Raw genomic sequence first — 17,132 nt, 5'->3', positions numbered from 1 at the left:
TTCAGAGTGTTTTTATCACTGTTGTTTTCTCTGTATTTTATTTATGCTCTTTCAAAATTAAAATTTTTATATATTAATAGCCAAAAAGAAAAGTTTCCCGAGAATTTCCCTGTCTGGGATTCTCTGTTGCAGCAGGAGTAAGGAAGCCAGAGAGCAGAGGCCAAGCACAGTAACCCTCTCGGGCTCCCACCCCACCCTCAGCCCATTCTCAGCGGAGCAGCTGTGGCCATCCATTTCCAAACCTGCAAAATCTCCTTGCCATTTTGAATGCCCTCCTGGGCCCACAGAGCCACCACCTGCTCAGGGCATGCAAACCCAGTGCCGTCATCGATGCCGGAGAAGAGGTGCCGGTCTGAGCAGATGGACACGAGGGACGAAGTGGTCGTGTGGCAGCTGCTCTCCTCTGTGGCCTGTACACCAGGGACCAAGAAAGTGCTGTGAGCACGCACGTCTGTTCAGCCCAATCTCTTGTTTCTCGTGTCCCCCACTGCACAAACCTGCACGCTGCCTAGCAAGAACAACCTCACCAGTTATCGCTCTCTTCACTTTCTAGCAAAGGTGAGAGGGCTGGGCACAGCGACGTGATTCATCAAAGCAGCCATGACTGCTCTGGAGCCAGAAGGCAGCAGACAGGGCTTTCTACTCCCACAGAGAGCTACAGGCTTGCAAACTGCCAGGGCAGGCCTACTGTGTCCTGTATGGTCGCTATGAGTCCACACTGAGTCAATGGCAGTGAGGATGAGTGTGAGTTGGGTGTGTAAGTGCAGCCCGTGAACTATCCGCATCTCTCTGGCATGACGAACAAGGTACACAGGGCCTCACAAAGGAAGAGCCTAAAGAGGGGCTTGCCATCATGGAGAAATTCCTAAGAGGCTCCAAAAGCAGAGTGGGCTTCCCTGTGTGTGAAACTGCACATTACTGGGAATACAGAAGCAAGCAGCTTTCAGCTAAGCAAGCTAGGGGAGTCTTACGATGATGGTAAAGTCTCTCAAGCGGAAAGCTGACCTGCTACGTTCAGATATTCTATGAATCCACAAGGGCAAGAAATATTTCCCTTAAATTTTTTCTACCTCAGAGCCCTTTCCAGTAAATATGTGTTGTCAGGAATCCCTGGGAGTAAGAATGAGTGTTCTCCACGCCTTCAGGTCATCACATTTCTGCTCCAGGCATCCAGCGCTCCTGCCTCCCTCAGAGTAAAAACCACCTTGCTCCAACCGGCTCATGGCTCTTCAGCTACCCTCTCCTCACTGCCTTGCTGGCTGGGATCTGGATCTGGGACCCTCAATACCTTGCTCAATCACCCTTAGCTCCTCTTTTCTGACACACCGGCTCGCTGGCCTCCAGATAGAAGGATACCTAGCTATTTTTTAGCCCTTTCAAGTCCAGCCCCACAGCTTAAATCATGCTCCTCTTGCTCTTTCTGGCTCATCCTGGACTCTTTCCGGTCCCTTCTCTGATGACCACCAGGCTTGTCCTAGCTATACTCTCCACCCTTCATCCTTCATCTTCTCCCAGCAGTACACTTCCTGAGTCAGGCTCAAGGGAGCAGAAACCTCCTCTGCCTGTACTCACTGAGTCACCAATTCTCTAATGAAGGAGCTTGTTTACCGAGCTTACTAAGCTACGCTGGGTGCTCTGCGTGCCAACTGGACAACACTCTAGAGCAGGTATTTTACTCTGTTTGCAGGTGGAAGAGGGCACCATGGCTATCAATGGAGAGTCCCAGATACTCAAATGCATCTGGAACTGCTATGAACCCTCTAGCCACTTACTCTAGAAAATATGAGGCTCAGAATGGGTTTCCCCTATACCATGTCCACCTGATTCTCCTGCTGTCATATATATATATATATGACATCAGTACAGAGCTAGTATACCTGTTAGTAAGTAGGTTATCTATCTATCTATCTATCTATCTATCTATCTATCTATCTATCTATCTAACAGGTATACCACATGACATGGTCAAACATCACACTCTATAGCCAAACTGTGGAGACACACACAAGATATGGCACACTCTACTTTGAAATAATACAGAAGACTCTACCACCCTGGCCTCCTTCCAGTTTCTGCCCTAAAATGACAGTGCAAATGGGCAATTCTCAGGTGAGAGGTATCAAGAGAGGGGTAGGACTTTGTGCTCCACAAACGAAAGACTGAATCCGCCCACTCCTCAGTTTGACATTCTATGCCCCAAAGGTATTATATACTGTGTATACACTCATATCTCTGCAGTGAATTTAGTATGGGTGTGTAGAGAGTGCATGTATATGAATATACTGTGCATGAATGCATACAGAATGTATAGTGAAGGGATGTGTAGGCACTGTGTTTATGATGTTTACGTACACTAGCAGTGTGTGTGGTGGGCATGAGTTTGTGTGCCTTACAATTTGTGTGCATATAGTAGGTGGTACCCCCCCAAAAAAACCCTGGAATTTTTTTCAAAGCTATGTATTTAATTTTTTTCCATGTACCAGTGACCGGGCTATGGAGGCTGCTGAAAAGGAACAGCCCCATGCATGCATCCCAGGATCGCTCTGGCCCATTGCCATCGCTGGAAAGCTGTACCTGCCCAACAGTGCCCAGCAACCATGGGGCATGCATTTAAATTCTTTTACAAAACAAACTTGTCACCTACAAAGTACTCTCAATTACACTTGATACATTTGTAAAATCTGCAATTTAATTCTTGGAAACATTTTTCAAACTCATCTGTTTGGATGGCTGACAGCACCTCCCTAGTGTTTTTCTTCACTCTTCTATGTCCTCAAATAGTTATCCTTCCATGTCCCTCTTCTTCGAGGAAACAAAAAAAAGTCACACAATGCAAGGTCAGGTGAGTAAGGTGCATGGGGAAAGAGAGACATTCTGCTTTTTGCCAGAACCTGGCACACTGAGATGGCTGTGTGAGCAGGTGCATTATCATGGTGGCAAAACCAGTCCCCTGTCTGCCATAAATCAGGCCTGTTTTTGCCGCACACTGTTATGAAATCTTTTCAGATCCTCTAATAGAAAGCTTGACTAACAGTCTAACCTGGTGGAACGAATTCCAAATGCACTACAAATCGACATTTTTATCTGTTCGATAAGATGATGGACGTCCAGAATGAGGTTTGCCATCAATCAACATTTCACCTCTTTTGAAATGAGAAAACTACTCATACACTTAGAGTTTTTCCCATAGCACTGTCTTTCTAAACTGTATTCAACATCACAACAGTTGCTTTGGCATTTTTCCTGAGGAGGAAACAAAGTTTCATAGCTGCATGCTGTTCTCTTAAATTCGCCATCATGAAAAACAAGGTTCCAGTGAAACCGCTTTTACAAAAAATTCACTGTGACCAGAGAGAACCTTCTCAGGTGGCGCTGCAACTCGGAGCTCTCAAAGAGGGAGAAAAAGTCATATTATGAAAGGTCTACTCTGCCCAGCACAATTCCAGTTCTGGGAGGGTACCACCTTGTATCATGTGCATATATAGTGTGTGTGTATAGTTAAGTGTGTGTGTGTGTGTGTGTGTGTGTATGACAGACGCATCTATAGTTTGGGTGTATACATGTAGCATTGACTACATGTATCAGGTGTGTATATATAGTGGGTGTACATGTATACAGTGGATGGGTCCAAACTGTGTGGATATGTGTACAAGTGTGTGCTGTATGTAGAAATACACGTGACAGGAAGAGTAGATGGCTATGACAGCAGGATAATGGGTCAAGTTGCTGTGCTGAAAGACCTGTTAGTCTGGGTAGATTAGAAAAACAAATTCATAGACACTCATAGGTGTTAAGAGAAAGCTTTATACACAAGAGCAATTGAATATTGAGAAAAAATTTCACCCCAAGTCCAGATTAAGTCCATAAATCCAATATTAGCACATATGTCCAATCCCAATCTATAAAATCCTCCTCAGACTCACGAAACACATGCAATATGCCAAATGCAGGAAGATCACAGGCCAGTGGATGGAAAGTCTTGTGGATCCAGTGGCATTATAAACATCTCAGGGCTGGCATGAGTCTCCATGTGGCTCCATGGCTCTATCTGCCATCAGTCTAGCTTCATGTGGCTTGTCCGGAGGAGGATGAAGCACCTATCTGTATCTATCTGGCCTCTGTATCTATCTGGCCTCCAGTAAGCTATTTATCTCAGTGGCACGCCTAAATGAGGTTATCAAGCTGTGACCTGATTGACATGCTAGACAACACCCCTCAACAAGTTGACACCAGAATATGTAACTACCACAGACCAACCTTTGTCAAGTTGACACTTTTACACAACTTTTTACCCATACATAACTCTTAACAAAAAAATAATAAAATCATATCTGTAACTAACAAGATAAAACTAATAAGTGTACCATTCAGTATGTGCCATCCTCATTTAAACATATTATATAAGTGACAAAACAATATTCTATGCCTAAGCATCGCAGTTAAGGAACACACACTTAAACCTATAATCCTATGTACATATTCCAGCACCTATGAAAGTTTGTAGCCAACCACTTCATGCCTTTATCATCTCCATTTTAGGTATAAAATTTCTATACTGCCCACTTACATCAGCCGTGTTCTGAGGAACCTTCATCCCAGTTAGAACCTTGTGAACTCCCCATCCATAGTAAAGTCAAATCAGAACAGGCTATCCATGAAGTCTGCAGCAATATCTCTACTTCACAGGCTCAAACATCTCTTCATCTGGTCGGATTCTGGTCAACTCAATGTGGGCTGCTTCACTCAGCGTCCACATGGTGCCCATTGGTCACCTCGCTTCTAGACCATGGGCACTGTCACAAATTTTCAACAAGCCTAGCCCCCTTGCGCTAGATCATGAATTTCAGACCAGTCAACCCACCCTCGTTTTCTCTTCACGTTCCTGAAACAAGGTCCATGAGTGTCAGTGGCCAGACTCAATCTGTCTCTTTATTGCTGCATTTCGCCCACTTCCACTCAACAAGTGGATCTGGGTGGTCGCCTAGCAAGCAGTTCAGCCTGCCCACAGGCTCCCTGTAATATTCAGCCCCAGAGAGTAGTTTTCTTCATGGTTCCAGATTTTTTCCCAGCTTCTGACAAAACCACGAGTTCAAAATTTAAATATCCAAAGAGTTCCCTTTTTTCCCCCTGTCAATCTGTCAACAGCCCTTGGCAAGTCTCTTCACCCTTAAATGTCCTCAACACTGAAGACACTTTTCTTTTCAGAGCTTATTTTTTCAAAGCCTTCTTTGCGGGTGTGTCCTAAACCCATCTAACAATCCAGTTTTAATGACGAGAAACAAGTGGGCTTACAAGCTCTCTATTTTCAAATTTCCCAATAATCATTTCTATCAATCATATATCAATAATAATAAACAGAAAAAAATCAGTATAAACAGAGTAGCATCAGATCCTAAGCTCTATTCGTAAAACAGTCAAATTCGATGCTTATTTAGTTATCTTACTCATTATCTAAACGCTTCTATTGATAGAAAATACGGCATTAGGCCTCTGACAGCATCAAGCCAGAGCCAGGGTTCATTATTTATTTTTATTTTTTAAAATAATTTCATTGGGGCTCATACAACTCTTATCACAATCCATTCATACATCCATTGTGTCGGGCACATTTGTACATTTTTTGCCATCATCATCATTCTCAAGATATTTTCTTTCTACTTGAACCCTTGGTATCAGCTAAGCATTTTCTCCCTTCCTCCCCCACACTCCTGCCTTCACGATAATTTATAAAGTATTATTTATAAATTATTATTATTTTCTCATATCTTACACTGTTCAATGTCTCCCATCCCCCACATGTCTATTGTACGTCCCCCAGGTAGGGGGTTATATGCAGATCATTGTGATCATTTCTGCCTTCCCTCTTGTCCCACTATCATGTTCAGTCTTCATTTGGGTTTCAGTAATTCCTCTTGGTTACATTGCCCTTGATCAAGCCCTACCAGGCCTCCTACATATTCGTTGCTATCATTTTTGGATCACTTGTTGTTCACTTGTCCCTGGGCTTTTAACACACATGTCCTTTCCCCCACCTGTCCCTCACCCATGTCCCTGCAATACTGTCAGTCCCGTTGTGTCTTCCAGATGGTTTATCCTGCCTATCTTATCTAGATAGACCTACAGAGATAATAATATGCACCAAAAACATGACGGACCAAAACAAAGCAACAAAAGAAAACAACAACAAAAAAACAAATGACAAATTAGAAAAGAAAAACCTGTCAATTATTTATCTGTTCAAAGAAACAACTTTTAGCAGCACTAATTTTACCATAGTTTTCTTATTTTCCCTCTTCTGAATCTCAGCCATGATTTTTATTATTTATTTTCTTAATCTATTAATAGGTTTGTCCTGTTGACTCAGCTTTAGTTGCTGTAAATTTTGTGCCAGCATATCAATCATAAGTCTCTCTTCCTCTTTCATGTGTTCATGTATTGCTATGAGACTTCCTCTGATAACTGCCTTTGCTGTGTCCCATAAGTTTTGGTACATCATGTGCTCATTCTTGTTGATTTCCAGAAATTCCCTAATTTCATCTCTGATCTGGGCCAGCACACACTCCTTTTGCAAGAGAGTTATCATCTTCCAATTGTTTGTCCTTGTTTTCTTCATCTTCCTTTTGTTGGTTTTCCAGTCTTATGGCACAGTGGTCAGAGAGAGAGGTACATATATCAATGTGCTTAAACTTATGCAGATTCATCTAATGCCCCAGCACCTCTATCTTTGAATATGTGTCATGTGGGCTTGAAAAGAATGTAAATTCTTTTGTATTTGGGTGAATAGCTTTGTGCACATCTATCAGGTCAAATTGTCTAATTGTAATATTAAGATCTCTAGCCTCTTTGTTGAGTAAAAGCCCTAGGATAAGAGGAGATGCCTGGAGGTTGGCAGTGGTGTGTGAGATTAAAAGGAAGAGAAAGAGAGAGGAAAAAAAAGAAGAGCCTGTTGAAACTGTAGTGGGAAAGAAGGAAGAGTGAGAAACAAAAGTAACAATATAGCTTAACCCCATCCCTGACCCTGGGGCTGGAGGGGTTTAAACCCTTCCACAATTCGGAGTTGAAGTGTGGCTGTGTTAAGATAAAGCCTTTGTGCCAGCTCCAGATGATCCCGTCTCTGGCTGAGACAGTGGTGGGGCTAAGGTTAGACCTTAGCCAGCCTTCACTGTGGTAAGACAAAGCCCCCAGCTCCTCAAAACCGAGTGGATATTTGCCTGTTTATCTTTATGACGCTCCTCCTGCAACCAGGCAGTGCACAACATCCCCCTTAGTGACTCTCCTGCGCTAATTTCTGCAGAGTCCCTCTGCTATGTGTTACTCAGTTGCCGTCTTGCCTGAAGTGCTCCCTGCCCCTCCAGCCAGCTTTCTCTCAGCCATTTTGACCTTCTGTCAGCCATTTTCACTAAGCAACTCTGAGAAATTCAAGGGGTGATTTTGTCCCCTGAGCTCAAAATATACATTAATCACATTTTCACCATTTCACACAAGAATAACCAAAGACTACAACCAATGAAAAGAATCCAAACTTTAACTTCCCATGTTCTTTCCAGAAAACTATCCAGTAAACTGCATGGCCATATCTGACTTCTGGCTAGCCAAAGAAGCACTATCATGAAGCAGAGATCAAACAAACATCCACTCTCCATCTTTATGATTCTTTTATCTAGTACTCCACTCCCAAGGGACCATAATGTGTTAGTCTGAGTAGACTAGAGAAACAAATTCATAGACACCCATCTGTGTGTAGAAAGAGCTCTATATACAAGAGCAGTTGAATATCACAAAAACATCCCACCCTAGTTCAAATCAAGTCCCTAAGTCTGATATTAGCACATATGTCTGACATCAATCTATAAAGTCCTCTTCAAACTCACAAAACATATGCAATGATACTGAATGCAGGAAGATCAGAGAGTAAAATATCTTGTGGATCCAGTGGCAGTCTAAGCATCTCAGTGCTGGTGTGGGTCTCCACGTGGCTCCTCCAGCTCTAAGGCTCTGGCTTTCATCAGCCTAGCTCCATGTGACTTGTCCGAAGGAAGACGATGCAGAGACTGTGTCTATCTGGCCTCCAGTGAGCTATTTATCTTCGTGGTGGGTCCAAATGAGGTCATCAAGCTATGACCTGATTGATAGGCTAGACTCTACCCCTCCACAAGTTGACACCAGATTGTGTAACTACCATAGGACCCATACTTCAGTGGTATTCGAGGTTACAGAACTCTTAGGGATCCTGCCCTTGCAGGCTCAGGGGTGCCACTTTGAGATCCTTATCCTACACTAGCTTCCAGCAACACCTAGGTCTCCACATTTGGACATGAGTTACCCTTGTTTCTGTATCTTCCCTAGTTCTTAGCCTCAGTGCAACTTACCCTGGAGAAAATCCTTGACAAAGAAGAGAAACCCATTTCCATGTTCAAATCTTAATCCACAAACAGGGATCACACTTCACTTGATGTGGGTGTCTCCTGGAAGACATACCTGCCTGCCTAGGTCATTTCCCCAAGATTCCTCCTTACAAACTCACACCTCTGGCCAGAGAGCATCTGTTCAGGAAGGTGTGCATGGCACAAGAAGCGGTACGGCTCTATAGCCACTATCTTGATTCTTTAATGCCAACTATGCGCACATCCATCCCTAGTTCAGTGTCCACATTAGTCTATACTTCAGATGAATACAAAGGGAACATGGGGCTGCTTCTGCTTCAAGGAAGTCATATCTGCCAATTAACCCAATCAGTGACATATAAGGGCCATACTCTGATTTTTTTTTAACCTTATATGGCCTGAAATCTCTCCTTAATGCTCTTGAATATCTTCTTCCTGCATTCTTGTTGATTTTAGAATGAAAAACTTATGCTCTCAGAAGTACCTACTCAGTGGTGAAGAATATCACACTGGTTTTACTCTGCCTCCCACACAACATGGGAGTCAGCCACATCCTTGTGCAGAAAGCAAGAATTCCTTAGAGCAGTCTGCTCTGTGGTGGGAGAAGGAATTTCTTCTGTTCGGAAAGTGCTAACCCAGCAGTCACTGAGCAATGCTATGATTTAAGGAAACTGCCTAAATCTGTTCTGTTTAAAGCTGCACGGAGACCTGGTACTTCTGCAAGACATAAAACCCAGGGATAGGAGGGAGGAATCCAGACTCAGGACCTAAATCAAAAGGGCTGCCCGAGGGAGATGTTGCAGAATGCTCGTTGACATTGCTCTCCTGCTGCATCATGGTATGAGGGAAAAGGGATTTCCCTACTGAAATGTTCTCTATCCCACAATTAAGAATGGCTGAAGCTGTCATGTCAGACACTACTTGGTCTTGTAGAACAACACCTGGGAGGCAGGCATCACAATTGCCCCATTTTATAGATGAGGAGCATGAGGCTCAGAAATGAGCATGCCATCCAGGGACATACAGTTATGGAGGTCTGTGTGACCCCAGAATCTCAAACACATATCTCTGTTACTTATCCCTCTTGAACCCCTGGACAACAGTCAGGTGACTCAGAGAGGACAGGTTTGTGAAAGATGCTGACAGTTATGGTTGCAGTCATCAGAAAGATAATACTTAATGTGGTTCATAATTTATTTGTCCTATTTTACCTGGTAATGAGTCCAAGGATCACTCAGTTCGATGGGAGTAGAAGATTTCGGAAGTGAATTGGGTCTATGACTGAACAGGCTAAGCTGGAATTCCTCAAGACTTACTCTGCCATCTCCATCTTGATCCAATTTGTTAAACAAATCTTCCATTTCCTAAACAAAAGTCATACACCTGGATCAGAACACATGTTTTGCTTGATGCAGAGGTTCCACAAACAGGCAGCTCAACCCAGATGTCACCATTGGGCCTCCTGCTTCTCCAAACTTTTGGATCAAGCATTCAACAAGGGCAGCTTGCTCATCTTCATCCACATTCAAAATTGTCTAGGTCCCAACTGGCTGTATTTCCAAAATATTTTTCCTTATCAGTCTCAAGGGAAATCTATACTACCATGTCTGTTTTAGTTCCATAATCAGTAGCTGAGTCATTCAAACTGCCTGAACTCCATAAATAACTTATTTCCTATCTGCTGTGGCTGGGAACTTGCAGTATGTTGGTGGAAGATGTACCCACAAAAACCAGCCTGGCTCCAGTGGGTCACAGGATAACAGCAGCTAGGCCAAGAGCGCTTTAATGAAGAGTGAGGACTGCAATATAACACTCCACCTCTATTCCCATCTGATGAGACTACAGACAGGTTCTAAAGAGGCCTTACTTGGCCGTAGTACAATCAGCCTGGCAGGCAGGGAACGGTGATCTTGAGTGACTGTGTCTAAGAGTGCCTGGCACAACTGCCCTACAGTGGTGAGAGTTTATCACAATGGGGGGGGGGTCTGAGATATATTCTTTGACAGGAGTTTTGAAGCCAGTCAAGAGTTTTAATGAGAAATTGATATGTCTGAATCATAGTCTAAAAGAGGGTGAGAGTTTTCAGACCAAACATTTCAAAGAAAAGTGGTTGAGACAGGTCAGTCTCAGGCTTTCTCTCACCTCTTTCTCAAGGTCTTGTAGCCCAATGGTTTGACAGACCAGAGTCAGCTCTTGCATACTGAGGAAACCACTGCTGCCAACGCCAAGCTCTTCCCAGATTATCTGGGCTTGGATCTCAGGGGTATGAAAGGAGGGGCTGCTGAGCTCCAGAGGGCTCCAGACTTGAAGTTGGCCTGAAATAAAGGGAAGATAGTTAAACGTGGTACCACTTGAAGAATTTAGGAGAAGTGTACCAACACCAGTAATGTTTTCTAAATTAAGGAGGAACAACTGGATAGAGGGATGGATAGATACACGACAGGACATGATGGACATATATATATTAGGTAGAAAGACTCTAAACTTATTTTAGTTGTTGTTCAGTGCTACTGAGTCATTTCCAACTCATAGTGACCCTAAGTACAACACAACGAAACACTGCCTGGCCCTGTGCCATGCTCACAATTGTTCATATGTTCAAGGCCCTTGTTGCAGCCACTGTGTCAATTCATCTTTCCGAGGGCTTCCTCTTTTCATAGTTACTGGTCTCTCGTGATAACATGCACAGGGAAAGAAGATGAAGTCTTGGCATCCTTGCCTCTAATGAGCTTCCCTGCTCTACTTCTTCCAAGACAGATTTGTTTTTTGTAGTTTGTGGTACTTTCAATATCCTTTGCTAGCACCATAGCTCAAATGCATAAATTATTCTTCAGTCTTCCTTATTCAATATCCAATTTCCATGTGTACGCAAGGGAAGTGAAAAGGTTCATGAGGGAACTGAAATGATACAGTCAAAATGGTATCATGGCTTGGGTCAGGCACACATTAGTCCTCAAAGTAACATCCTTACTTTTTAACAGTTTAAAGAGATCTTGTGCATATTTATCTAATGTATCGCATCATTTAATCTCCTGACTGCTGCTTTCATGAGCACTGATTGCAGATCCAAGCAAGGCGAAATCCTTGATAACTTCAATCTCTACTCGATTTATCAAGTTACCTATTGGTCCAGTTGTGGGGATTTTGATCTATTTTATATTGGGATGTAATCTATACTAAAGGCTTTAATCCTCGATCTTCATCAGAAATTACTTCAAGTCCTCCTGATTTTCATCAAGTAAGATCATGTCATCTGCACATCACAAATTGTTATTATGTTTTTCTAATCATTGCCATTCTTCTTCATGAAATGCAGCTTTTCTGATGATGTGCTCAGCACACAGAGTGAAGAAGTGTGGTGAGAGGACACAGCCCTGATGCACACCTTTCCTGATTTTAAACTGAGTAGGATACCCTTGTTTGTACCCACAACTGTCTCATGGTCCATGCACAAGTTTTACATGAGCACAATGAAGTGGTCTGGAATTCCCATTCTTCTCATGGCTATCCAAACTGTTATGATTCACACATGAGATAGTTTAGCCTACTGAATAAAACACAAGCAACCTCTGGTGTACTCTGCTTTCAGCCAAGATCCACTGACATCAGCAATGGTATCCCTTGTTCCACATCCTCATTTAAATCTGGCTTCAATGTCTATCAGGGTCACATATGGGTGATCTCTTTAAAAAGACACAGTACTTATGGGTGGTATTTATTAGTTTGGGGGCTAATGTGTTATTTAGCTATAAAGAGACTTCAGGGTGAGTTTTGGTTCAAGGTTTAAAGATTATTTCATATCAATAATGTTAAGTCTTCCAGATCAGATCTATCTTTTATTGTTTTTATATAATAGGAATTTATGGTTTTATTATCAGGAGCCATCTACAATGGTACTAATTAGGTAATGGTAGCCATCTAGTTCTTCTGGTCTCAGGTAAATGTGGATGTGATTTTTGGATTGGATTCTTCTTCGGGTCTTTAGTTTCCATCTTACTCTTTGGTTCACTTTAAGTAGAACTCTAAGTTGTACCTTAGGTGACCAGTCATAAGCTTTTGAAACTCCAGAAAAAATTCAACAAACTAAAAAGTAGAACATAACTTCATAAACTAAATTATACTGAATGAATGAAATGTCCCAAAAGACTATGGCTTTAATCCTTCAAATCTAAAATTTATTTATCATTCTATTGGGGGCTTTTACAACTCTTGCAACAATCCATACAACCATTAGTTCAAGCACATTTTAGCACATATGTTGTCTTCATCCTTTTCAAAACAGTTTCTTTCTACTTGAGCCCTCGGTATCAGATCCTCCTTTTTTTCCCCCTCCCTCTTCCACCCTCCTATCCTCATAAACCCTTGACAAATGATAAATTATTGCTATTTTCATATCTTACACTGTCTGCTGTCTCCCTTCACTAATTTCTGTTGTTCCTCACCCTAGGGTGTGTGTGTGTGTGTGTGTGTTTACATTGATCATTTGGATCAGTTCCCCCTTTCTCCCTCTACTGTCCCCAACCCTCCTGGTATCGCTACTCTCATTATTGTTCTAGCCAGATTTGTAGGTAGAACTGGGGTCATGATAGTGGGGCTGGGGGAGGGAAGCATTAAAGAACTACAGGAATGTTGCATGTTTTATCAGTGCTATACTGCACCCTTGCTGGCTTGTTCCTTCCTTGTGAATCTATGGTGAGGGAATGTCCAATTGTCTACAGATGGGCTTTGGGTCTCCCATCCCTACCCCAGTGTTTGAATCAATATGATTGTTTGTTTGGGCCTTTCTGATGCTGGATACCTGATACTGTCTACATCTCATGATCACACAGGCTGGTGTGCTTCTTCCATGTGGACTTTTTTCGCTTCCCAGCTAGATGGCCGCTTTTTTATCTTCAAGTCTTTAAGACTCTAGGCACTAATATATTTTAATAGCTGGGCACCATCAGCTTTCTTCACCACATTAGCATATGCACCCATTTTGTCTTCAGCGATTGTTGTCGGGATGCTGAGCATCACAGAATGCCAGGTTATTAGAACAAAGTGTTCTTGCATTGAGGGAGGACTTGAGCCATGTTGAGTAATGTCCGTCTGCTACCTTATTATTTAACATATAAATATATGCACATAGATCTATGTCCCTATTGTTATATATAAATATATTTACACATGTACATGCCTGTATTTATGCATCTAAAATATCTTTTGCCTCAGTTATTTCCTCTATTTCCTTTTACTTTCCTCTTGTCCCACTATCATGTTTGACCTTCATTTGGCTTTCAGTAATTCTTCTTGACTACATTGCACTTGATCAACCCACCAGGCATTCTACAGCCTCCTTACCATCGATTTTAGATCATGTGTTATTCCCTTGTCCCTGAAAACCCCAAATCTTAATAATGAGTTATTGGGTTATATATAAGAAATATCCATACTTGTGTCTATGTGTTTTATTACACACATACAATCAAATACTTGCATTTATTTTAATTTTTAAAAATAATTTTACTGGGGGTTCGTACAACTCTTATCACAATCCATTGTGTCATGCATCCATTGTGTCATGCACATTTATACATTTGTTGCCATCATTATTCTCAAAGCATTTGCTTTCTACTTGAGCCCTTGGTGTCAGCTTATTTTGTCCCCTCCCTCCCCACCCATCCTCCCTCAAGAACTCTTCATAATTTATAAATTATTATTATTTTGTCATGTGTTACACTGTCCAATGTCTCTTCCACCCACTTTTCTGTTGTTCACTCCCCAGGGAAGGGGTTATATGTACCTTGAGATCAGTTCCCCCTTTCTACCCTACCTTCCACTTACCCTCCTGGTATCACTACTCTCATTATTGGTCCTGTGGAGTTCATCTGTCCTAGATTCCCAGTGTTTCCAGTTTCTATCTGTACCAGTGTACATCCTCTGGTCTAGCTGGATTTGTACAAGGGATCATGATGGGGGTGGGGGAGGGAAGCCTAAAGAACTAGAGGAAAGTTGCATGTTTCATCATTGCTATACTGCACCCTGACTGACTCATCTCCTCCCTGTGGCCATTCTGTAAGGGGATGTTCAGTTGCCTACATATGGGCTTTGGGTCCTCCTCACTCCTCCTCCTCATTCACAATATGATATTTTGTTCTTTGATGCCTGATACCTGATCCTATTGACACCTCATGATCACATACATGCATTTATATAAACACCTAGCTCAGTAGGTAGACCAACATTGACTTAATACTTTAATGCCTTACTTGCTGTATTAAGATATGTTTTATTCTGGCAGACCTGAATGGCATTATCAGTGAATATTATTGCAAGTTTTGCCTGATAACCAACTCTACTTCTTTAAGTAAATAGCATCCAGTCAGGTAAGGATTTATTCTATAAAAATGAATAATCTAGATATTGAGATATAGTTAGCCTACCCTTATTTAATCTCCCTCTCTCACTAGTGTTCAAAAAATTAGTACCATAGCTTAATTAATGACACTATAAACAAAAGGTCCTATGATACATGGAGAAGATTGATATCATTTGCTACCATAAACTAACAAGGATATCTCTAAGGTGAGCCAGAGGCAAATTAAAAACATAGATCTGGGAATGGATTTGGGGCTCGCACTTAATTTTAGCTCCAGGCTAAGAACAATTATTTCTGATGACATGGCCCTACTCATTACTCACCTTCACAAATGAAACACAGAAGATACGGTTGCATAGCAAAGTGCAGGGAAGAAATTAGATAGTGCCAGGCTATCATCATCTGGTTCTTAAAGGGTTGTTTTCAAATAAGCAGCAATTTAAGTGATATGTCAACTAAGCCCACATGGAAGAAGCACACCAACATCTATGACCTAAGGATTATAAATTATATAATCCAGATATTAAGGATGGAATACTATCAGAGCTTATATTGTGAGATTCTGGTGTGTAGAAGGCAATGGATGACATCAGAAGGCCAAAATTTATTTGCAGGATCTACATAGGAAATAAGCCTTTGGTGATTTCCTTCTGACCATAATTGAGAGATGAGAATAAGCTGGTTATCAGACAGAGAATATTGGAGAGATGACTGTTGTAGATTAAAATGATAAACCTGACCTGATTGGTTAAAACTTAGCCACTTGATACATTTGACCTTGATTTGGTTTTTAATATTTTCTGTGGTTTTTTTTAATATTGGGTTTTATATCTGTTGTATTTTGTCATTGTGGGTAGCCTTCTTGGCGCTTTTTATGTGTTTTTCAATGTTTTTTGGTATATGAAACACAGGATAAATGAAGCTAGAGAAACAACAATTAGAATAAGGGTTCCTGGGGGTGCAGTGGGGGAAGTGGTGGGTGGGGTGCATTAGTAGGGGGAACTGATATCAAGGAGGAAGAAAAGACTCTGAAGTGGATTTTGGTCACAATACCACAATGCTGTTTAATGAGATTGAACTATGAAATGGTATGATGTCTGTATTAGCTCCTAAGAGAAGATTGGGGAGGGGGGGAGATTAAAAAAAAAAAGCAACAACAGAGATTTCCGGCAAGATGGCGATGGAGTAATACATACCAGAGGAACTCTGCAGATTTCAGCCCAGGAGAGTTGCTTAGAGGGAATTTCAACACTGCTGGAATGCAGGAGGAGCATCATAATGATAAGTAGGCTCAGACCCACATGGTTTTGAGGGGCTGGGGGCTTTTGGCTTACCTCAGTGGAGGACGGCTGGATTTGACCTTGGCCCTGCCACTGTCTCTGCTGGAGCCTGGGACCATTTGGAGCCTGTACAGCGGCTTGGTCTCAACACAGCCACAGTTTGCCACCACCCACCTCGGGGCAAGGACTGGACCCTTGCAGCTCCTCTCTGTGCCCCCTCAGTCTTGGAGGGCTGCACAGGGGCCTTTTCTCAACACAGCCACAGCTTGCTGCTGCCGCCTCAGAGCAGGGACTAAACCCTTGCAGCTCCACTGGCGGGGGATCGGGACTCAGCTACATTTGTTACTTTGTTTCCATGTCTTCACTATATCCTCCCCTCCCCTGCCCCCCACAGGCTCAGCGGGCTTGATTTTTTTCCCTCCTCTTTCTCTTTCTTGGTCTCTCCAGACCACTCCCCTTAGCCTAGGGCATGTATGCCTGGGCCACACCCAGCTAGGTGAACTCCACCCTGTGTAGCTAGGGAGGCTGGGAAAGGGCCTGCCAACCTCCACCAGGGGATACTCTGCTAAAACATCTAACAGGGGAATTCCTACATGTGTGCCTGGAGTCCTAAGGTAGCTCAGCCAACACTCCTCAACCTTTCAAGCTGTTGTAGGAACCTCTGCCCAACCTCAGCAACACCAAAGCAGGCAACCCACCAGCCTTCTGGGTCACTTCCCTGAGAGGGAAGCTATAGGAGGATAAAGTGGTAGGTTAATTCCATAGTGAAATAAGCTATAGGCAGTTCGAAGAAGTTCTCCTGCAAGTCTCCCAGAGAGAGCCAGTGCTATACAACTCACAGGAAAATGGCACCTGGCTCATCTAAACCAACACAAGGCAAACAGCCATCAGCCCAAACGACCTCAACGAAACAACGGGAAAAACAAAAGGCAATGCCTGAAGATGGCCTGAACATAATGACATGCATAGAGGAAGGAGACATTGAACAGTCACAGAAAGGAATTTTCAGAATGCTACTTGGATTCATAGAGGATATGGGGCAACAATACAGAAAAAGGATGAAATGATAGAAGAGGTAAAAGCCATAAATAAAAGAGAAATACAGGAACT

At 42.5% G+C, this 17,132-nt stretch overlaps 1 non-coding gene and 1 pseudogene across 1 annotated transcript; both read right to left on the bottom strand.

Moving 5' to 3' along the window:
* LOC142436571 (ninein-like protein) overlaps positions 1–17,132 on the bottom strand; it is a 34,903-nt pseudogene that overhangs the window by 1,737 nt on the left and 16,034 nt on the right.
* On the bottom strand, positions 2,473–2,604 carry LOC142436572 (small nucleolar RNA SNORA84). Its single transcript, XR_012782013.1, has one exon. It is a non-coding gene; the product is annotated as a small nucleolar RNA SNORA84 (small nucleolar RNA).

The sequence above is a fragment of the Tenrec ecaudatus genome, unplaced genomic scaffold (assembly GCF_050624435.1).
Source record: "Tenrec ecaudatus isolate mTenEca1 unplaced genomic scaffold, mTenEca1.hap1 Scaffold_419, whole genome shotgun sequence".
Classification (NCBI taxonomy): Eukaryota; Metazoa; Chordata; class Mammalia; order Afrosoricida; family Tenrecidae; genus Tenrec; species Tenrec ecaudatus.
The sequence above is the reverse complement of the archived record's forward strand: the minus strand, read 5'-3'. Positions and strand labels throughout refer to the sequence as shown.